Below are 23,696 nucleotides of genomic sequence, written 5' to 3' on the forward strand. Positions count from 1 at the left end.
CAAAAGGCAAAAAGCAAATAAACTATTCTGTCAGAGGGAAATGACATGTGTCTTAAGCTGCACATGAATCTGTAGTGAGTGACAGATTGAAGCGAATAACTGGGGAACCATTTCTAGATATGATAAAGAGGGCAAAATTACCGATCAGTATGGCAACTCTATTTATTTATTTATTTAAATATTTATATCCCACCCCTTGTCAAAAGCCCTCAGGGGAGGCATGCCAGAAAATCAATTTAAAACACTTAAATCAATTGCATATTTAGAAACAGTAAAAAAATCATTTAAACTGTCTCAAAACACATGAAGCCACGTGACAAGTTTAAAAGAAGTTAAAGCAATTTAACATCATCTGCATGGATGAATTTGATAAAGGCTAGTATTCTCTATCACCTACTTAGTTAAAGAAAAGTTTTATTCTAAGTAAGGGAAATTATAGCAATTCCTTAAAGAATGAGACAATGTGACTTGCTCTGGATCCCTTAGTAGATTTCCATGGCTGAATAAGGATTCGAACCCTGATCTCTCAGACTTGTAGTCCAGCACACACTATGCTATCTCTTGTAATCCTGTCCTAATATTTTCTTGGTGAGATTTACTCAGAAGGCTTTGCCATTGCCTTCCTTTGAAGCTCTGAGAGGGTGGCTTTTTCAGTGTTTCCATAGTTGAGCATGGATTTGAACCCTGGTCTTTCAGAGTCCTAGGGAACACCTACACTGTAGAAATAATGCAGTTTGACATCGCCATAAGTGGCATAACACCATTCTATGGAATCCTGGGGTTTGTAGTTTTACAAGATCTTTCGTTTTCTCTGCCAAAGTGTGCCAGTGTCTCACCAAATGACAAATCCCAGGATTCTATAGGATGGAGCCATGGCAGTTAAAGTGGCATCAAACTGCATTATTTCTACAGTGCATATGTACCCCTACCTCAAAACACAAACCACTGTACAACCCTGGCACAGTTTAGACATTGTGCGCATTTCAATACGTGCCAGTGTTGGTTTCGGAGAGGGGGCCATGTCTTGCCAGCCCATCCCGGATGCTGAAAATAACTGGTTACGTTACGGGGAAGACAAGAGGCAGAAATGATGAGACGTCCCCGATCTCGAAGCTTTGATTTAATTTTGGGTTTCAGGCAGCTGTTTCTCATTACCCGTTTGGTTTTTTTGGTCCCTCAACAGCATTGTTGCAGGTGCTACAAACAGACCGTCCCCCCTTTGCTCTCAAAGCCCAGATGGTGCAGAGTTTAGAAAGTCACCCCCGTGTATGCCAAGGTCAGCTTTCCTTTTTACCCTTAAAGGGCCTAAGTCTTTCCAAATCCCCCCCCTTTTTTTTTTACCAAATGCATGAAACAAACACAGATCGCTCTGAAGGCACGTGACACCCTTTCTTCCATGGGTTGTATTTTTAGTTCATTGGCAATAAGGAGGTGTGATAAGGCCCCTTTTGCATATCACTGAAGCTGCATCCACAGTCCAGAAAGAATCAAATTGGACCACACTTTAAGTGCTCTGGCTCAATGCTGCGGGATTCTGGGAACTGCAGTTTGTAGTGGAACCAGAGCTCTCTAACAGGGAAAGCTAAACGTCTTGCAAAATTGAAATTCCCAGAATGTCATAACATTGAGCCCTGGCAGTTAAATTGGATTATTTCTGCAATGCATATGCAGCCAAGGCCTGCCTAGTGATAAAATGGATTGCAATCCAACACTTTGGACAAATAAAGAGAAAGACAGACCAAAACGGAGATACTTTCCTCTCCTTTCTACAATTTTTGTCTCCATGATCCAGGTAGGACATCATCCATGCATGCATCCGGGGAAGTAGATCAAGTCTACGCAAGCTTATGCTACAACTTCTTTTGCACAAGTTGTCTCCAAGGTGCAGCAATATCCCTTTGCATTAGAAAGGAATTGCTTCAGCAGGATCAGAGCTGAAAGTAAAGATTGTGATAGGGTTGCCTTCAGTTTGTCACATGCTGGAAATGATGCAAAGGCAACTTCAACAAAGTTCTTCATAAACAGATTGGAAAGAACCTGAGATTTTTTTTAATGCTTTACACAAAATCAACAGATGGTTCTATCTCTAGTCTACTGTCAACAAGAAGGCTACCTTACATGTCCTCATATGAACATGCGTCAAGCGTAGCTGTTTCAAGAACGGATAAAATGCAGTCTTCCTATGCAAACTGTTGAACTGCACATGGTTCTTCCTCAGATGTGGAAGAGGAAGGGTTGCTGCTTTCTCCCAAGGCAGGTGCTGATGCCCTTTCTTTGGCACAATCCCAATGAATGCACTAGGATCTGGAATGCCAATAAAGCAAGAGAGATTTCTTTTTAAGTGAAAGGATGATCCCATCAGTTCCGATACAAAAGCTGTAATTGCAGGAGGCAATCTCAATATGCTGTGATGAAATAAAGGCCTACTAAAAACGGTGATAGAGGCTGCTGAGATTTGCAATAACAAGTCAACACTGGATGATAGATATGAATAAGGAACAGGCAGCGAGTGTCTCCCAGCAGCTGGCATGGATATGTCTTCATTTCCAGTACAAATGAAATGGCAGATCTTTTCCAAACCTGGCAACATTAGGAACGGATGGTCACTGTGTTTCCTATTGTCAGAAATGGGAGGCCATTGCATTTCCCATTTTAAGAATAGAATTTTCCATCTCTTGGAATCATTGTGGAAGCTACTGTGGCCCATTGTGAAATGGGACCTCTTTATTATTGGAATTCACTAGCGTAGTTGTGTAGCATCTCAGCAACATAGCACTGTCAATGTAATGTTACACATGGTAGCCTATGATGCAGGATCTTTGAACAAAAATGTTGTCCCCCCCAGTAAGTCATGAATGACAAAAAAAGATGGTGGTTGCTCTTTGTTTTTAGTGTGTCAGGAGACCTTTGGTCACTGAAGATGAAATCATTTGCAAGTACAGTATGATCCACATATTCATGGGGGATACATTCCTGGACTTACCATGAAAATGCGAAACCACAGATAACACTGAAGCCTATAGAAATGAATGACGTCTAGAAGAAGTTGACCATGGAGTTGCATGGAGGACCTAGAGATTTCTAGAGCAAACACCTCTCTGGGCATTTCTAGGTCCTCTAGCACAACTCTGTGGTTAGCTTCTACTGGACACATACCATAACATCATGCTGGAAAACCTAGAAAATGCTTAAAGAGATTTTTGCAGACATGAGTAAATGAAACCATGGGGGTACCAGTCTCGCAGAAACGGAGATTGTACTGTATTCTGAACCAAAGAGTGGCTAGAAAGCAATTATATTTCTCTGGAGATCTATTAGCTATACTGTCACAGGCATTAATGGTGTCCATAGGCGATTTCTTCTTTCTTTCTTTCTTTCTTTCTTTCTTTCTTTCTTTCCTTCTTCCTCTTCTTTTCCTCCAGGATCAAAGTGACACCTTTGTAGCGGCGCAAAACCCTTCTTCCGTTTTGATCTCTCTTCCTGGAAGGGCTCATAAATTACGTTTATTTTGTTATAATTCCTCCCTTGTCAAACGTTATAAATAAAGAGGTGACACTGAAATTACAGGAAGGCTACTGAAATCATATGAACCTTAAAGACCATGTTTGGGTGATCAGGGAAAGAAGGAGGGTCTTTGCTAATGGATAGGTGAAGCTTGTGCAATTTGGGAGTGGGCTTCATGGCTTTCCACGTTAGGACACACTGTCTCTGCCTCGGCGTTGGGTTCCTTTAACTCCCGGCGGCTGTATTGTACGTCCTCCTCCCCTCCGTCTCACATTTTTCATGCACTGTATCTTAGAGCACTTTACAAGGCAATTAATTACCTGCAGCGGAGTGACGGAGTGAAGGCAGATATGACGGCCATTATAGAGTCAGCAACATCCCGCACTCGGCTCTCGAAGCATTTGCATTCACGGCATTTAATTTGTGGTGGCATTAATGGAGGGGAGGGAGAGAAAGAGGGAAAGGCAGTTATGGCTCCCACCATCTCTTCTTCATTATTCACCTTCTTCTCGGGCGTTTGGGTCGGGTGATTCTTTTCCCGACCACTCCCAAATCTTTGCTCCATGTCTCCGGCTGGTACTATCCTAATAGAATATATAGATATAGATATTTGTTATATAGATAACAAATACATTCATGCCAGGTCTGTCTTGATGCACTTGATGCACTCTATGAAATCCTGGGGTTTGTCGTTGGACAAGGTCTTGGGCCTTTTCTGCCAAAGAGGGCAGGTGTCTCACAAAACTACAAATCCCAGGATTCTATAGATTGGAGCTATGGCAGTTAAAGTGATGCCATGTCATCATCATCATCATCATCATCATCATCATCATCATCTTTATTTCTTACCCGCCTCTCCCCATGGATCAAAGTGAGGAACAACATATTTGAAGAGGAAGCAAATAAAAGGAACTGAGTACCTGGTTCTCCACTTAGGAAGGGTCTGCCTGATACTTCATACCGCTTTATTAAAAACATAATTATCCTGCTCAACTCTCTGACATGTTACCTTTCAATGGTCTTTGAATGTTTTTCTAGGTCATCATGACACTCCCAGGATGATATGCTGCAGCACTAACACAGGTTTATGCTCCGGTTGAGATCTGAGCATGAATCTAATTGCTGCTTGATTCATTCTTTTACATTTCAGCCCTTGCAAAGTCCTTTGGCACCTACCTTTCAGACTGGATCTGTTTAAGAAGCTTCTAATGTGGGCTGAGGTTTTGCATTGGGAGACATCTCACCAAGTCCTGCCACGATGGAACGATGAAACATCCCCAACCTTCCTTTCTGCAGGACTCTCTCCTTGGCCACTGACTGGAGGTGCTGTCTACACTGCAGAATTAACACACTTTGATGCCACATTAACTGCCATGGCTCAAGGCTATGGAATTCTGGGATGTGTAGTTTGATGAGCTATTTAGCCTTCTCTCTCAGTGAGCTCTGGGGCCACAACAAGCTACAAATCCCAGGAGTCCATTGCATGGACCCACGGCGGTTAAAGCAGTGTCAAGCTGCATTAATTCCACAGTGAAGATGCAGTCTTAGATGACTCCTGATTTCCACCAACCATTGCATGGCTGTGGAGGGGGGCATAGGAGAAAGCTGAGTTTTTGATGATGTATTCAAAGGAGGAAGAGAATTCCAAGTGTCACAATAACCAATATAATAATGATGATGATGATGATGATGATGATGATGATGATGATGATGATGATGTAACACGATGCCAGCCATGTTGTGCTCTGAGTAGCAACACATCCTCTCTAACATTTTGTAGATGAAAACAGACATAAGTGATGAAGGCACATCAGAGTGTGTTCCAGATTGTGAAAGTGATTAATGAGGAAGAAGACCCAAGCTAGGAGAGGCTGCAGCACTTTGCTTTTGCCTGAATCCACTGGGAAGTGCAAGATCCTACCCTCTCCTCTCCTTGCTGCTGAATTAATAGATAGCAAGTTGCAGTAACTGAAGTAAGCAAAGGTCAAAGAGAGAGATGGGGTATAAATTAAAGGAATGAATGAATAAAATAAGGGCCTTTCTCCTCTCCTTCTGCTAAGTGCAAACAACATCGAGCTCAGTTTGCAGCAATTGAAAGAAGCCAAGGGCAAAGGAGAGAAGTGGGAAGAGGAGAGAAAAACTGGGACATTTTAAAACCTGGTGTAAAAAGTGGGACAACAGGAAGCAGGACAATTGGGCATCATGAAGCTAACTCATTGCTGTCATCATTTAACTTACAGGCGTGTTGTTGTCGTTGCTGTTGTTGTCATCGTATATATATCCCACCTTTTCCCAAAATCGGGACTCAAAGTGGCTTGCAATTTAAAAGAACAATACAATGAAGGAAATGAAAAGAAAAGAAACTGGATTTGCAGAAAGGAAGGAAGGAAATAAGGGAGGGAGGGAGGGAGGAAGGAAGGAAGGAAGGAAGGAAGGAAGGAAGGAAGGAAGGAAGGAAGGAGCTTTCCCATTAAAAAGAAAGGCAAGGAAGGAAATCTGGGGATTTAGTGTTACATGTTCGGAGGAAGATAAATGAAAACATCTCCCCTCCCCCAAGTGATCATGCTCCGCTATTATGTTCTCTCGTCAAGAAAAATAAACTCATGCATTGAAAAAAAGAAAGAAAGAAGATATACCTTCATGGTAGCGAGACTTGGGTATAAAATTGAGTTGGGTCCCCCATTGCTTTCCCCTCCTATAACTCAAGTTATATTCATCAGAGGCACATATTTAAATCATAGCTTACTTTGCTTTTGTGTCCTGAAATTTATTAGCCTACTACTTAAATGTTTTATTCATTAGGCCATGTAAATAATGCATGCTTGTTTCCATGGTAATTTAACCCCTTCCCACCGAGGAAAGCGCCGGCAATTTTGCACCGAGTGCCTCCCCATTAATTGCAGCATGATCAAGCCTAGCGCTGTCTGCGACGCAGAGATGGGGTCCGCTGTCCCCCTTCCCCTTCAGTCAAATACATTAACAATCAACGTTTAGCTGACAAATGGGAAACAGCTGGGTACCATCGGAAGAGGGAGAGAAAAGAAGAAACATTCCTCCACTCACATCCAAAAAACGAGAGCACCCTGAACGGATCTGAGAAATGGAAGATGAAAATTGTTTATCACAAACACATCATAGGAGCATAGAGTTGGAAGGGCCTCATGAACCACTGAATGCAAGATCTCCAGCTAGACCACTTCAGCAAGTAGCCTTTTTTGGAAGACGTCCAGAGAAGGCGATACCACCATCTCTGTAGGCAGTTGATTCCTTTGCCAAATGGCTCTTATTGTCTTACTGTACACTGAGAGTGATGCACAACAAAGACCAATGTATGCACCAGAAACTCTTGCTGGTGTCCCATTGCACGTCTTTGCAATTCACCAACAGGGTTTCTTATCTCCTCGGCTACATAGCTAAGTACACTTGGCCCTCCACATTTGCAGAATTGACTTTTGTGGATCTGATTATTTTTGGATTTGATTAATATGTTCTCTTTAGGAATCTCTAGGTCCTCCAGCGTGACACTGCCATAAGGTGACCATAGAGATACACAAGAGGATATTTTGGTCTTCTTGATGTAGCGAATTCTCTTGGCATTTGTAGGTCCTCCAGTGCAATTGTATGTCAGCATCTGGCAGGCGTTAGCCATAGACTTGCACTGGAAGACCTAGAGATTCCTAAAGTGGTGTTCTCTTAGGTTAATTTTGTTTTAATTTGCAGCTTTTTAATTTTTACTTAGGGTCCTATGCCTCTAACCCCAAAGAATGTGGAGGGTCAACTCTATATGTCAAGTTATGCAATGCAGAGAATTCCAGCCACTAAATTTGTTTCTGTAATTAAAGGTACCCATATTCTCGCTCTGGAAAAAAAGGAGATAAAACATATTCTTAGTAGTAGCAAATACAGGCAAGGGTTTTTTTTAGGTGAGAGGAATAAAATCATGGATCTCAGCAGAGACGATCAATCAGCCCCAGCCATACAGATGAGAGTTGGAGAAACGCAGCTGCAAAAGCCTACAGAGACTTGTAGATCTGTCCAACGATGCTTCCGTTTGGTGATGAATAGTGAGAGTAGCTCACTGCTCTCCTTCTGGGTTGGCGTGGACTTAATTTGCACCGGGTACGGAGGGAGGGAAAAGAAACAAAGAATGGCATCACCAGTTTGCCAACAGGCACCCATTGTCCAATGCTGTTAGGATCAGACTGTTATGCAAGATCAACTGGTAGATCTATAGGGGATTTGCAACAGATCGGACCGATTCTTGATTGATTCATGGAAGCAAGAAGGTGGCGGTCCGTGCAGATTTTCTTGCCTGATGCACCAGCAAAATGATGTATTTCCAAGCCTCAGTTTTGCCTAGGGTCTATGCCTAAAAACACCCCTCTGGACTTGCCAAATTAAATAATTTATTATTTTTTGTAAATAAACGCAAAAAGCTCTTTCATTAAAGATGTTCTTCCTAATGTTTAAGGTGGAATCTCTCGTCTTGTCATTTGAATCTGCTGGTTCCCAATCTATTCTGTGGAGAAGCAGAAAACTAGCTTGCTCCGTCTTCTACATGACATGCCTTCAGTTTTCTCATTTCCAAGCGAAACATATCCAGCTCCCTAAGTCATTTCTTAGAAGGCTTGGTTTCCAGAGATTTGAACATCTTGGTTGTCTTCTCTTAATTTCCTCCCTTCTCCTCTTCCTCCTTCCTCTTCTTCTTCTCCTTCTTCATCTCCCTCTCCCTCCTCTTCCCTTTCTCTTCCTTCTGTTTTACAGGTGTTTCTAACTGGAGTTTTGGTTCCTATCAAAGAAATTGGAAATTAGTGAGATATGGTTGCATAGTGTGGCGTGTTCCAGGTAGTGAGAAACTGTGATTCTACATATGGCATTTTCATTGAGATGTTTCCTCTGACTATTTGTCATCATCATCATCAACAACAACAACAACAATAACATCAACATCCCATCTTTTCCCCAGTATTCGAACTGCAAGTAGCTTAGAGGATATTAAAACAATTTGCAAAAGCAGGATAGCATTCTCTTTGAGACTAGTCTTACAATGTCCATATTCACCTGGATGATGACATGACATTATAGTGTACTTGCAAACATTGTGCAACAGTAACCAAAGGAATGAGTATTTAATCATGGCCAGATGTGCACAATGGGCACTGACACAAATTGGGGCACTCCACAGTATGAATCTGGACACTGGCTAGGAAGTGGCGGAACACAACGGGATTGCATGAAGAGCATCAGAAGTGTATCAGAAGAACCAAATGCACACCAGAGCATTCTTGCTGGTGCCTGGATGTGCATCTCCATGACATATTCATAGAATTTCATTGACTTTCTGCCATATAGCTATGGCTTCACAACCCTATAAAAAATAGACTGCGATGCAAGATCTTGGCCATTGTTATCAGTACGATGCGGAAAAGCTGAGCTGTGGAACAAAGCAAAACTTAGATTTTGCTATCTTTACCCTCCATGGTCTCAGTCACTCATGGGTCTACTTGAGAGTCAGCTGGAAAGAGATAGTCAAGAAGGGCATTTTTTGCTAAAGAGAGCCTATGTGACTCAATGCGGCAAACTCAGCACTGCTGTTTCTCCATTTACCTGAGTCACTAGCTTCTGGGGAAAACATTTTGACACCACTTGGATGAGGATGGGGTTGGGGGGGTTGGGGAACCAGTATTGCGAGAGAGGGTTAACCGTTTATTATATATATATTTTTTTCTAAGTGATTTTATCACTGTCATTAGAACATTCATTGAACTAAGTGAGAAATCCATCAAGACGTGACAGGAATGTGCAGACTAATGGCTGTTGGAGGGTAATCATTTTTAATATGATTTTTATTTCACTTAATTTCATACGCACTCGACAAAAGGTCCTGTGTCGCGGGGGAGCTGCGGGGAATTGGGAATGTGTTGATGGGAGGCCTAGTCAACCAAAGGATCCAAAGGGTCGCCATTTATATTGTATAGACAGTCTATCCCATTTCAGAAGTTTGATTAGCACAAAAAATTCTTCTTTTCTTGGCAAGAAATCAGAAAGACAGCAGGAAGGAAATGAAAGACACTTGTTGTAGTGCCAGGTCTGAGGAAGCAAATCATCCCTTCAAAACTGCCATCCTTGGGAAGTTCGAAAGCTTTACTCACCAAGATTGAAACATGATGCACTCTGACTGTATCAACAAAATAACACAGAGTCCAGATTTCAGACTGGGTTTTCTAGTGGTGAGGCATACATTGGATCCATTTACTTAAAAGTCTGGGTCCCTTCTGGGAAAAAGGAGAAAGAGACATTTTATTTAATGCAGTAAAATAAATAGATGTCAGACTCTTCAGCTCCAACAGTACTTTATAAATCATACATTACATTATATTATGTAACTTTACCTATACCTGCTTACATGACAAAGACACTAAGTAAATCCTTTACTGAAGATGACTAATGGGATACCAGCAAGATTTTGCCCCATGTGCCTTGGTGCCCAATGCACATCAGGACAAAATGGTGGCACAATGGTTCAATCTGAGTTTGAGCCCTGGGCTCCAAGGTTGACTCAGTCTTCCATCCTTTTGTAGGTTGGTAAAATGAGTACCCCATTTGTGGGGACAATTGGTTTACAGACTGTAAACTGCTTAGACAGTGCTGAGTTCACTATTAAGTGGTATAGAAATGTAAATGGTATTGCTATTGGTTCCATTGTGCATTGGCCACCAGTGTGTAATGGGTGCTTTGCTGGATCTGCTATGTAGCCATAAAACAGTAACCCTCTACTGGATATGGACCAATCCCTGCACAATCCCAATTCTTGCATATTTAAGTCCTCTTTCGAGGATGTATGTCTCCAACAGGATTCCATTCTCTTTAGACAATCCGTAAAGTTAAAACAACTTAAATTCATGAAAATGCCATATAAAAACCAACTGTCCTCGCACATTTCCGTGGTGGCTTGTCCAGCCAACCTGAGAAAAACCCATAAGAGTCCTCTCTTACTCTAGCGTCGTGCTCCTGTATAAATTTGCCTATGGAGATCTGGATGATTTTCTTTGCTGCACAAGGTTTGCAATTCCATTCAAGGTGAGAAAAGCAGAGAGGAGCAGGTGGTGTCCTTACGCATGCAGATGTGCATCCCAGATAGGATGCATATTCATCTGGCCCTACTGAAACTGGCAGTAGGACTCCTTCACTTGTGGGCTGCATTTCATTTGGTTGTGCATCTGCGTTCACAAAGTTGTGTGCTGTAGAGGTTTGCGCCCTGGACTATGACTCTGAAGACCAGGGACTGAGTCCCCACTCCGCCTCTCTCAGCCTCAAGGGAAGGCAATGACAAGCCTCTTCTGAACAAATCTTGCCAAGAAAACCCCATGATAGGTTCGCCTTAGAGTCACAATAAGTCAGAAATGACTTGAAGGCACACAACGACAACATTGTTGGACTGTGGCCTTTGTTATAACACATGTATTATCATTCTCACATACACACCAGCACACACTCACGGTGCCATCATAAATCTGAAAAGAGCTTTGGAACTTGTTGGCTCAGCGCCATTCTGCAAGCCGTGCCGCGTTCTCTTCAGGATGGTATGAAGGCCTTACAAACCATTGCTGCATCTTCAAGTGACTCACACTTGAAGGCCTACATGATTCTCAACAGAGTGCATTTTGTATTCACAAAGCCTGACAGGAGAGCCAGCTAGATTTGTGGCTTGGAAAAGGTCAGTGTGAGAAAGAGAGTTTAGCCAACATGAGTTCATCTGCATTACCTATCACACAAAGCCTTTGAAAAAACAGGCCTGTAACATTTCCCAGCTGCTGTGATGACACTCAGCCGCCCGAGAGACACTTCATCCTCTCTCTGTGTACTTCTGAGACCACTTCTTGCTTCTGACAAGTTCCTCATCTTTAACATCTACATGGAAAGCAGCTACAAACAGGATCCTCTCTGTGACAGGAATAAGCAAACGCCTTGAATCTGGCTAATGCAGATGGTTGTGAATTTTGTTTGGCACAATATATATACTGTGTGTGTGTGTGTGTGTGTGTGTGTGTATACCAAAAACTGTTTGAGAAATTCTGCATACATTTGACAGACAGGGCTTTGTAGGCTTTTTAAATGGATTGATGGAGCAAGCTTGTTTTCTGTTGCTCCAGAGACTAGGACATGGAGCAATGGAGTCAAACTAGAGGAAAAGAGATTCCACCTAAACATTAGGAAGAACTTTCATGTGGCAAAAGCTGTTCGACAGTGGCTTTCCTCGCATGGGTTGCACTCGCTTGAGTAGAATGAACATCTCCATAAGATCTGTATTGGACTTATGGTGGTAAAACATCTGGAACCAAGTGGCTGAACTGAAGTGGAATCTTCACAAACATTCGACTGTGTTTAAATTCAGAAGTACTGAAATTTGCTGGGTAGAAATAAGAGGTCATTTCATAGCATATTTGGAAAACTTACCAAAATTTTCAAGTTTTATCATATTTGAGACATATGGGGAAGCAGAAGCGCACATTTCCCCATCCCTGCCTTCACCAGCACCTGACTCCCACTAGGAAGATCTTTTGAAGAACTGAGTACACTTGCCTTAATGACTGTAAGGTTGAGCAGAAAAGTCGATGGGGCTGGATTTTACGTGAGATGACACTGGTTTCAAAGGAAGCAATATCACCCCTTGCTTAATGCAATCGAGAGAGCCAGAGGTGCAAGGATGGAATGGTAATTCTATTGCAACTGAACTTGAAGATCGCTGTCAAATATAAGTGCGAATGTGGCAGTTCCTTTCGTTCTGTTTGTAATCTTTCGAGGCGTTTTGTCAAGAAGGACCCTGTGATATTAGCAAGAGTGCAGAAAGGCACGCCGGTGGTGTCATGCACAATTAATGTCCCCAGGTAGCAACTCCATTAGTCTTATGAAGTGAGCTCAGAAATGTGAATACTAATGGAGCCTTGCCTGTGAGGCACATGTGCCGAGCTGACTGCGAGCTGATAGCAGGCCCTTGATGCTCAACACCAAGTCTGCCAAGCAAAGAGTAGACAGATCCAGGAATGTGTGTGTATATATGTGCGTATATGTGTCTCCTTCATGGGCCCCGCTGCAGAAGCAGCCACGTTGACGCTTCTCATGGCCAAATGAGCATGACACTTCTCATGCTCAAATGCACAATGGCTAGTCATGCTTCTTCTCCAGGTCTCAAGGGAAGGGAGGAATCCCAGGGTGAAAGCATTAGTCTGAAAACCATTATTTAAATAAAGGTGTGCTTCCAGGTCTTTCAACCTCTTTGTCAGAATCTGGCACATTATGTCATAAGGTTGTTACTGACATTGTTGTAATATATAGCATGTTTAATGTTTCATATGAGAGCCAGCATGGCATAGTGGACTGAGTGTTGGACTATGACTCTGGTGACCAGGATTCAATTCCCACCTCGGCCATGGAAACCCACTGGGTGACTTTGGGTAAGTCACACTCTCTCAGCCTCAGGGGAAGGCAATGGCAACCCTCCTCTGATCAAATCTTGCCAAGAAAACACTATGATAGCTTTGCCTTGTGGTCACCATAAGTCGGAAATGACTTGAAGGCACACAACAACAAGAATAACAATTTTCAGCACTGTTTTTATGCATACTGCCTCAGAGGCAAGACCCCATGTATGGGAGTGTAATTCCATGCTCACATAGCCAAGAGTGAGCCTTTATTGGATTCAATAGGTTTTCTAAACAGAGATGTAGACCACTACCCACCATGGCAAGCTGTGTCTAACATAATGGCTTCTTGCCTGCATCAGGGCTGTTAAAGGTGCAAGAATTGCAATGTGCCACCTTTTATTTTTAAAGGTGGAAAACATTAGCACACCAGGCCACTAATTTTGCCACAGCCTACCCAGCAACTCTCTGTATGTGAACCGTCACATTCACAAGTGCAAGGGGAAATTCTCAAGGATGTGTAACTGCCACCGTCACCTCCTCCTGCACCTGAGATTCATTGGGAAGGAGCATAAACCAAAAATGTCTCTTGCTGAGCCCAGAGGGAAAGAACTGTTTGGTGGAGAAATATAGCTATGGGTAAAATTCCATGTTCTCAAAGCCCCAAGGCTGAGAGAAATAAAAAGCATTTTAAATGGAGTGGAGGATTCATACTCTGCAGTCACTACCAGCCAATAAATCTTGAGCCGGCTCCTCGCCTTAAACACAAGTAGCATTTGGCTTTGCTGTTGTCTCTGGGTTGCATATTCCAGGGTCTGTGGGAAAATGCACTTGTTTGATGCACAAAAGGATTTGTTAGAAACAAAGGACTGAAAAAGAGAAGTTCTCTAAGATGGGTTTGTTCATCTGCTTTATAATATATTATTCAACTTTATGCAAAGTAAAGGGACACTATAGGGCTCTCTCTTACACATTGTTCTATTATTATAGCAAAGAAGACAAAGGCAAAAGGAAATGTCTTATTTAAACATTTCAGTTAAAGCAGACCGAATAGCTGAACTAAGGCCATTTGTAGGTTGTATCAGAATGTCACTGTTTCAAATGTTAGAAGCACTGTTAAATCTCCTGTCCATTAGGTCACAGGACCTACGCCAAACCTAGAGACCTAAGTATAGGTCCTGGTGGTGTCATTAAATGTTATGCATTGTGTCTTAGTCAAAGTTGCTCACACCACACACCACACACCACACACATTTCTGTTTGGAAATCAGGACAGAAATCTTAGCTAAAGGGCCTATTCCCACATTAAGGTGAAATTCAGAGATTGTTCCTTCTCATGTACTTGGAGATGGGATGTTGTTGTTGTTATTGTTGTTGTTGTTGCCTTCAAGTCATTTCTGACTTGTGGCAACCCTAAGGTAAACCTAATGTGTGGTTTTCCTGGCAAGATTTGTTCAGAGGCAGTTTGCCATTGCCTTCCCCTGAGGCTGAGAGTATCTGAGTTGCCCAGGGTCATCCATTGGGTTTTCATGGCCGACATGGGAATTGAATACAGGTCTTCAGAGTTGTAGTCCAACACACCATCTTTAGTCTTAGATCCATCAGCGTCATCCTGTAGACTTCAATAATATATGTTTTTTCTTTCTCCTGGTATGGCTACCACCACTTCAAGACTTCTCCTACGATGGCTTGTTGAGTGCTCAGGATCTAAAGAACATGCAAGACAATCTCTTTCACCACTCCAGCCCCTGTTTCATCCCCGGCCATGCTGGGTCATTTATTTTTGGCTAATTAAAACAGTGAGATTTTCCTCTTTATTATTTACTGTTTGCCAAGTTCATTATTTGCTTGCCCATAAATCAACGCCACTCGCTAAAGGCAACCACTTCCATGCTGCATTTTAAAGCCTTCAATTAGCAGGGGTTTGTAACACCACATTCGCCAGTCTGGAAAGGAGCTCCCCTGCTCCAAAAAATATGCAGAATCCTTCAGCGCATAATCCCCAGCTGCTGCCACACTGCAGAACTGATGCAGTTTGGCATTACTTTAACAGCTGTGGCTCCATCCTATGGAATCCTGGGATTGGTAGTTTGTTGTGGCACCAGAGCTGTCTGACAGAGAAGGCTAAATATCTCACAAAACTACCAATCCCAGACTTCCATAGCATTGAGCGATGGCAGTTAAAGCCCCTTCAAACCAACCCCACTCCCAGAGTCCCCCAAACCTACAATTTGAACAACAGAAAGGTGGGGTAGAACAACCGCATGAGTGTAGGTTTACTCCAGGCAAACCAGGGCGACCAGATGTCCTCACCTCAAAGAAAGGCAAGGCACCTCAAAATGACTCTACAGACTAAGATGGCTATATCTTTGAATTCTACCACTATTTTAAATTTTGGCTGTCATTCTGCTTGAGACTTTGGTGCTTGTAAATAGCCTTGCAGAATTCTGGCTCAGCCAAGGAAACCCAGTGGGCGATCTTGGGCAAGTCACGCGCTCTCAGCCTCAGAGGATGATGACAATGGCAAACCCCCTCTGAGCAAATTTGCCAAGGCAACCCCATGATAGGGTCACCATAAGTTGGATGCAATTTGACAGCATACAACAACAACAGCAACAGCAGCAGCAGCAGCAGCAGCAGCAACAACAGCCCTAGGGGCTGATGTGACATTACAACGTATGGGCGTCTGTTGCGGAATAGTGGAATGACTGATAGACATGGCCTGATATTCCATGTCTTGCAATGTACATTGGGGAACACTCCAAAGTATGTGTGGACACCAACTAGGAAGTGCTAGAGCACAAGAAGAGCATCCAGTTGTGCATCAGAGGTGTCCAATGCTCATCACCATTGTCTGATATGCCTCAGAAGTGCACAGTTCACATCAGAAGTGTCTTCTGCACACCAAAAGTGCCTGATGCGCATTGGCACACTCTGGCCAGTGCCTGGATGTACATCTTCCCAATTCACTAACAGGGTTGCATTGCTTTTCTGCCACATAGCGAAGGGTTTTGCAAAGTTATTAAACATAGACCGTGATGTAGGATCTCGGCGTGCGGTAATAAAGCACAGTTTCTTTAATCTCCACCATCAAAATGAGCTGGACTGGAGCCAGGAAATCTTCCCACATTCCCCCTCTTCCCTGCCGCCCGTGTGGATGGTGTTTGTAACTAGGAAGTTATTGAGCATTGCTGTGCTGTAGCTCATGTGGAAAATCCATGGGATTTGCCAAGAATCCCTGCCTAGTCTTTAACTATTACATTAAGCATCTGTCGCGCCTGCCATTTATGGATCAGATAGCATTTTCCTCTTGAGATATTTGATTTTATTACCTTCTAGGGAGAGAGCCAAACAAGTGTTCATATTGATTTTCACATTAAATATATTAGTAATAAAACAACATCTCTGTAAACCAATTGGAAAATCAATATTAATTGGTACCAAAATATCACAAGGGGTTGAATTACAATTAAAACACCCGGGCTGGGAGGGTTGCTAATAAGACCCATGAGGTGTCCGCCAATGTCAGGAGCCACTTCTGGGAAGGGAGGTAGGGTCCCAAACATTGAGAACTTCCCTCTGAGAAAAAGAAAGGGAGGAATGAACTAGGCGTATTTACTGACCCCATTTGTGGCATGTTAGCATGACACCATTTTGTGGATACAAGGAATGGCCTATCCATATTACTCAAGGATAGTGCATTGATACCACTCATGGTCATGGCTTCATCCTCCAAAATCCTTGAGGTCCTTTGATTTCTCTGCCAGGTTTCGAGGGAGCAGAGTCAAGAAGTCTAGATATTCCACCAGATACACACACACACACACACACACACACACACACACACACATTGTTTTATGTTCAAATACATATTCTTATCTACAAATATCCCAGTGTATCGTATTTCATTTTCCATGTTGCATCTTTCTGTCTTTCTTCATTATTCTGCAAATATTTTCCTCTTCTTTATACCTGTCCTATTTTATTTATTATGTACCATTGTTCAAATAGTATCAAGGTGATGTAATTGTGAAGTGTGGATACAATCCAAGAGTAGATCAGGGAAGGCTAAATTTGGTACAGATTCGCTTTTTGCTCGTCTCAACTAGAGTAGACCCACTAAAGCAATGGGATTCAGCTATATGTTGACTCGCCATTCAACCATTGATGCAATGCTTCTATTCTGTTGTTGCCTTCAAGTTGTTTCCAACTTCTTCTGACCCTAAGGCCAAACTATCTTGATTCCACAATTCTTGAATGTAACAATTGGGAACAGACTAATTAAAAAGTCATGAAAATAGTATATGGGACATGTTCAAGAGGAGGTTTGCCATTGCATTCCCCTGAAGCTGAGAGTGTGTGACTTGTCCAATGTCACCCAATGGGTTTCCATGGCTGAACTGGAAACTGGACCCTGGTCTCCAGAGTCATAGTTCAATGCTCAAACCACTGTGCAAAGCTGTTTCTCAACTCTACTCTAGCCAGGGCTAACTAACCAAATTGGAGAAACTGTGGTCCAAAACACACTGCAGAAATAGTTCCGTTTGGGACCGTTTTAACTGCCCTGGCTCAGTGCTAGGAAACTCTGGGTGCTGCAGTTTTGTGAAACATTTAGCCTTCTTTGTCAGAGAGCTCTGGTGCCACAATAAACTACAGCTCCCAGGATTCCCTAGCACTGAGCCAGGGCAGTTAAAGGGGTCTCAAACTGGATTATTTCTGCAGTGTGTTCTGGACCTGTGTGTCTGCTCAAAAATCTGCCTCGCTATGAAGGGGGTCCTGTTTTCATTTTTCCATTCTGTTCCAGTCGCTCTTGAAAATTCGAAACTCCTTGGAGCAAAGACCAGTCTGTCAAGATACTGAATGAAGCTAAATGCACATGAGTAATATAGTTGTTATCATTTCTGCTATCATCATCATCATCATCATTGGCATCATCATCATCATCGCAAGCTGAATGAGCCACCGGTGTGTTAAGTCAGTACAAAAAAAAATCTAATAGGATTCTGAACAGAACTAATAGAACCATCGTTTCTAAGTCCTGGGAATTCAATGTGCCAATTTATAACATACTAGTTAGTGTGATGTAAGGGTTTCCGCATTGAAATCGAACTCGGGAGATCAGGGTTCAAAATCCCGGTCAGCGATGCAAGCCCAGTGTGTGACTTTGGGCAAGTCACACATTCTCAGCCTCTGAGAAAGGCAATGACAAACCCCCTCTGAATATATGGCACGCAAGGGCCTTTGGAAGCATGGCATTGCTTTAGGACTCAGCATGTCTTACTTGGGCCCCATCAATAAGCCATTCTTTTTCCCCCTTTACGATCCCAGGATTAAACTTGTGCATTTAACAGTCCCCCAGCAAAGCACATCAATATTATGGTCAGTAAGCAAACCGCTCCCTCTGGATTTGGGGGAAGAACGCAGACCCCTAAGTTAACACCTGTCTCTAGGGATGCGAAAATCAAATCCATAGAGCTGTCCAGATAAAATAGTTTTCCACGTGAGCCTTTTTGGTGGTTGGGGGGCAAGCGAAGGAGGATAATTTATATCCCGGCAGCACAACCTGACAGATTTCCCAAGTGTTCCACCACTTACCTCATCTATTGGTTTATGAATAACAGCTTCCCCGCGTTGGTAGAAATTTACCTCTCCTAGTATTGGAAAAGTGGACAAAGATTTCCAGCCCCCCCCCCCCTTTATCCTTGAATGTAGAGAGTCTCTGGAGAGATATAATTAAAAGTACTGAGCTTGCTCTTACAAGCAATTTCTGGACATCTTAAAGACAGATTCTTCGCACACAGAAACACACACACCATTCGTTCAAGGGACACAAAAGTTGTTCACAAGTTCCCTGGCTTGCAAGGTCTACACAATCAAGGTCACAAGACCTCGCCTTGGCAGGCCTTGGAAAGTGTTAAAAAGTAATTACTTATCCTTTTAAGTCACTATACTTGTATGGTGTCACTTATATAGTTGTATAGTTGTACAGTTAAAGGGGTTTCTTTCTTATTTCCACAATTCTCAACAGTGACATAAAAAAACAGTGAAACAAAAAAAGACTACACTTCAGTTAGCATTCAAAGTAACTATCAAAAGAACTACTTTCTGGGTTGTGACACAAAAGTCACCCTCCTTTTCTCCATTTTGGTCTCGTCTGTGCTGCAGAAATAGTGCGGTTTGACACCGCTTTAACCACCGAGGCTCCATCCTGGAAACCTAGGGTTTGTAGGTCGTTGTGGCATCAGAGCTCTCTTGCAGAGAAGGCTAAATCGCTCACAAAATGACAAATCCCAGAATTCAATAAGATGGACCCATGGCCATTAAAGTGGTGCCAAACGGCATTATTTCTGCAGTGCAGATGAGACCTTTCTTATTGCTTCAACATCCACAAACAAGGCATGAACCAGAATGCTGCATAGTATTCTTTTTGTGCCATTTAGCATACCCTCCAACTATCTTGGGACAGTCCCGATTAATCCTCTACTGTCCAATTTTTCAAGCTGTTTTTAAAATGTCCTGGTTTTGTTCTCTTTCTCCCACTTTCCCCCTTTGTCCTCAGCTTGCTTCAGTTGCTAAATCTCCTCTATTGAGTTAAATTACTTTTGCATTTTGAATTCCATTTGCATCAGTGGGAGGTGGAGAAAGAAACTGGGACATTTTAAAAGCAGCTGCGAAAGTGTGACGGCAGAGGATTAATCCGGATTGTCCCTGCCAAACCAAGGCAGTTGCAGGGTATGAATGTCACTGCAAATCCAAACTGTTCCAAACAGTAAAGATTGCATGTCTTCCACATCCAATACACTGCCCTCCCATAGCGACAAATCCCTTACAACGGGCCACCATCTGCAAACGATTCCTAGAACGTATTTGGCAAACGGCTTTGAATAATTAATAGAATTGGGGAAGAAGAGGAGCCGGAAAGAAATGCAATCTGTTTCCCGGGAAGAAAACTCTCAAAAATGACAAATAAATAATTGATTTGGAATTCTTTCTCTAGATCTTTGTTTAAGAATCCCCTCCCCTCCAAAAAAAAAGTTCAGCCAACTCTTTCTACCTCTCCTTCCCTCGCTTTCTGTCTCCCCAAATGGTCTCCCTTCTTCCTTTCTTCTGAGCGTGAAAATTTTTCAAATGTTTAATTCAGCAACATGATATTTTATTTACTTTTTTCGCTCCGGGGCCTGCTTGGGAAAAAAAAATGTCATTAATGATTTGCAGCTTTGATAAATAATTACAAGGGGCCACTGTGCTTTAAAGCGTATTCGGAGAGAAGTGCGCTCATAAATAGAAAGCGGGTTTTTTTAAATAATAAAATAGGAATAAGAATAAAGTAAAAATAAAAGAATATTTCCCCGGCTTTTTGATATGGTGACAGCTTCTATCCGGGATTAAGGAAGGAAGGGAGACAGAAGTCAGAGATCAGGTTGAAAATAAGGTGACGGTTGGTTGGAACTGGATTTATTAATTTATTTCCTTCTAACTTTAGCGATCGTAGGTGGCTGCTCATTTCACTAAATGCAATGCTTTGGACTGACTGCATTACTTAATGAAGAACGAGGCTGGATTTGCAGCTGTGCAACCGACTCAATGGCTTGGTGGCAGTGTGATGACACAATATCCATGCCAATATCTCAGCTTTCCATAATATCCATGCCAATATCTCAGCTGTCTGCGTGGGCCAAATAAACTGGCCTCTCCTCATTTTCTTGGTGGGAAGTCCAGATGATGCACAGCCCAAACCCTGATTCTGGTGCAAACAGACCAGATGCCAGCCACAGATGCTGGAGAAGCATCAGGAACAAACTCTTGTAGAACATGGCCACATAACCCGAAAAACCCACAAAAAACTATTTGACACATTCGGCACCAGAACCAGGGTTTGTTGTTGTTGTGTGCCTTCAAGTCTTTTCTGACTTATGGCAACCCTCAGGCAACACTATTAAAGGGTTTTCTTGGCAAGTTTCTTCAGAGGGGGGGTTGCCATTGCCATCCACTGCAGCACATGATTTCTGTGCCCATTTGACAAACGATCTGTGAGTGATTGTGATCAGGCCTGTGTGTGCAAATTTATTATCCGATATGACAGGGATGAATCGTGCATGCAAATCATGAGTCAAAGTTATGAATATATATATATATATATATATATATATATATATATATATATATATGAGAGAGAGAGAGAGAACCATCTGTGGCTTGAGCATTGGACTATGACTCTGGTTGATCCCCCACTCGGACATGGAAACCTGTTGGGTGACCTTGGGAGAATCACACACTCTCAGCCCCAGAAAACCCCTTTCATCCATCCTTTTACACATCTCTTTCATCTCTCCCCTGACTTGCATTTTTATGGGTAAGTAATCTGTGCATTCTGTATCATTAAACAGTATTAAATAAGCTGTTCTTTTTTTCATACCATACAGTGTGAGCTTTTCCAGCTGGAAAAAAAGGGCTTGTATAAAATGAATTGATTAAATTCTCAGATAGTTGGCATCGTTGCCATCAGAATCTAGCAGTATCTGATAGCTGTCAGGCTGCAGCAATTGTCAGATGCGGGCCGCATCCGCATTGTAGAAGTAATCCAGTTTGACACTCCTTTACCATGGCTCCATGCTATGGAATTCTGGTATCTGCAGTTTGTGGCACCAGAGCTTTATTATAGACAAGGCTAAATGCCTCACAAAGTTACAATTCCCAGAATTCCACACCACTGAGCCATGCCAGTTAAAGTGATGTCAAACTGGATTATTTCTGCAGTGTGGCTACAGCCTTGGACATCACCTCTCACAATCATAGACAATATCCAACAGGCGACATGCAGTAGCCATCCATTTCTGACAGATCCTGACATGCCACAGTTTCTCTACCAAAATATGACAGCTGACTTGTAAATTTGGCTCTTTCTCCATCCATTAATTGAACCATTCAGGGAACATACCTTATGCTACAATCCTATACTATGTTGTGCCAGAGTTCAATCCCCAAATGTGGATGTGGAAATGACCACCAATTGTTGTTGTTAACTGCTCTCAAATCAATTTGGATAAATTTGGGCATCTTTGAACATGAAACATATCCAGAGGTAGCTGTGTTCACCATATAGCAAAGTACTATATAATCCAAAATCCACAAGTGATACCTTCATTGGGCCAACCCAATAAAGTGCATGTATATGAACATTATATATGTGACACAGTATACACCTAATGTGCATGTATAATGCACATTATACATGTGACACCTTTGCCTGGTGAAGAAGCCAGTGGAGCTTTGAAAGCTTGCAATATGTATAATGTGCATTTTGGTTGGCCCAAGAAAAGTATCACTTGTGGACTTTGAAAGATATTGTAGCTCATGATGTTTTAAGGGAACCTTCCAAGCTCTTCCACAGTTTCTCACATTCATTGCAGGGTCCCCATGTCCCTGTTCCTTAAATGCCTCTCTTATTTATCACTTGTGAATGGAAGAAATAGATGAGAGAACCGACTTAAGATCTGCTGGGCCAAGCAGAAGCTACATCTTGCCTCTTTCGGCCCGTTCTCAAATGGATCCAGAAGGCAAAGTTGGTGAAAAGTTTACCCAAAATTGCCCTTCAAGGGCCAATGGGAAACACCGGTCGCTGCCTTCCACCTCGGTTCCTTGTTGTAAATAATGCAGGAAATGAGTAGTTTTTAAAGACTGTCCGGTGGGATTCGGAAGCCTTGTCTTAATTATATAAAAACAGCATGGGTGCTTAGGCAGATGTTTGTGCTAATTGTTTTGAAAGCAGACCCTCTTGGCTCAGAGAGGCTCATTTATTTTGACTAGGGCATGTTCCCCCTTCCCTCCTCTCTCCGCTCGCTTCCAAACACACATGGGGTCCTTTGGTTTGAGTCTCCCTCAGCATCCATTCCTTCATTTGCCTGGATTGCCTGGATCTACTAAATGCTCATCAGCAACTGAAATAAACATATTTGTATTGTTGGGCAGGGGGCATTATTATCAGGCTTAGAATCATAGATTTGGATGAGGCCCCATAGGCCACTGAATCCAAGAACTGCTTGCAAGAATTAGAGTTGTAAAGATGATGACTGGTGTTCTGGTTGGGACTTGTGTCTTAGTGTTGTTGTTGTGTGCCTTCAAGTTGTTTCCAGTTTATGGAGACCCTAAAGCGAACCCATCACAGGGTTTTTTGACTTGTTCAGAAGGGATATGTCTTGTTTTCTTCTGAAGCTGAGAGGATGTGACATGTCCAAGATCACCTGGTGGTTTCCACGGCCAAGTGGAGATTTGAACATGGGTCTCCAGAGCTGTAGTTCAATGTTTAAGCCACTATACCATGCTGGTTCTCAAAATGGCCTTACATGTGCAAAACTGGGTGGTTTCAAAAAGACAATATTCACCCAAGAGCTGCCATGGCATTTCCATGTATGGGCATCTGTTGTGCAGTGGTATCCAGTGGAGAGGATGGTGTGCCATGGGCCAATTGGCCATGGACAATAATGCTCTCTGATGTGCATCCAGACACCAGCCATGAAGTGCTGAAGCAAAACAAGAGCATCCAATGTGCATCAGAAGTACTTGGTGTGCATCAGAAATGCAGAGTGAACATTAGAAGCATCTGATGCATGCTGGATCACTCTTGCAAATACCTGGATGCACATCTGCACAATTCACTAACAGCGTTTTCTTGGGTTTCTGCAACGTTGGTCTAATCCGCACTGCAGGAATAATGCAGATTATTATTATTATTATTATTATTATTATTATTATTATTATTATTATTATTAT

At 42.5% G+C, this 23,696-nt stretch overlaps 1 long non-coding RNA gene across 2 annotated transcripts in view; it reads right to left on the reverse strand.

Moving 5' to 3' along the window:
• Positions 1-880: 880 nt before the first annotated feature.
• The window catches only part of LOC121936075, a 25,711-nt gene continuing 2,895 nt past the window's right edge, over positions 881-23,696 (reverse strand). Inside the window, exons 2-4 of one of the 2 annotated variants that reach the window (XR_006104916.1) lie at positions 9,657-9,779; positions 7,522-8,293; positions 881-4,088 (exon numbers count right to left, since the gene is read on the reverse strand). This is a non-coding gene — a long non-coding RNA (uncharacterized LOC121936075). Of the gene's footprint in view, positions 4,089-7,345; positions 8,294-9,656; positions 9,780-23,696 lie in introns of those variants that run through there. The other variant, XR_006104915.1, reaches the window with a different exon arrangement.

The sequence above is a fragment of the Sceloporus undulatus genome, chromosome 7, assembly GCF_019175285.1.
Source record: "Sceloporus undulatus isolate JIND9_A2432 ecotype Alabama chromosome 7, SceUnd_v1.1, whole genome shotgun sequence".
NCBI lineage: Eukaryota > Metazoa > Chordata > Lepidosauria > Squamata > Phrynosomatidae > Sceloporus > Sceloporus undulatus.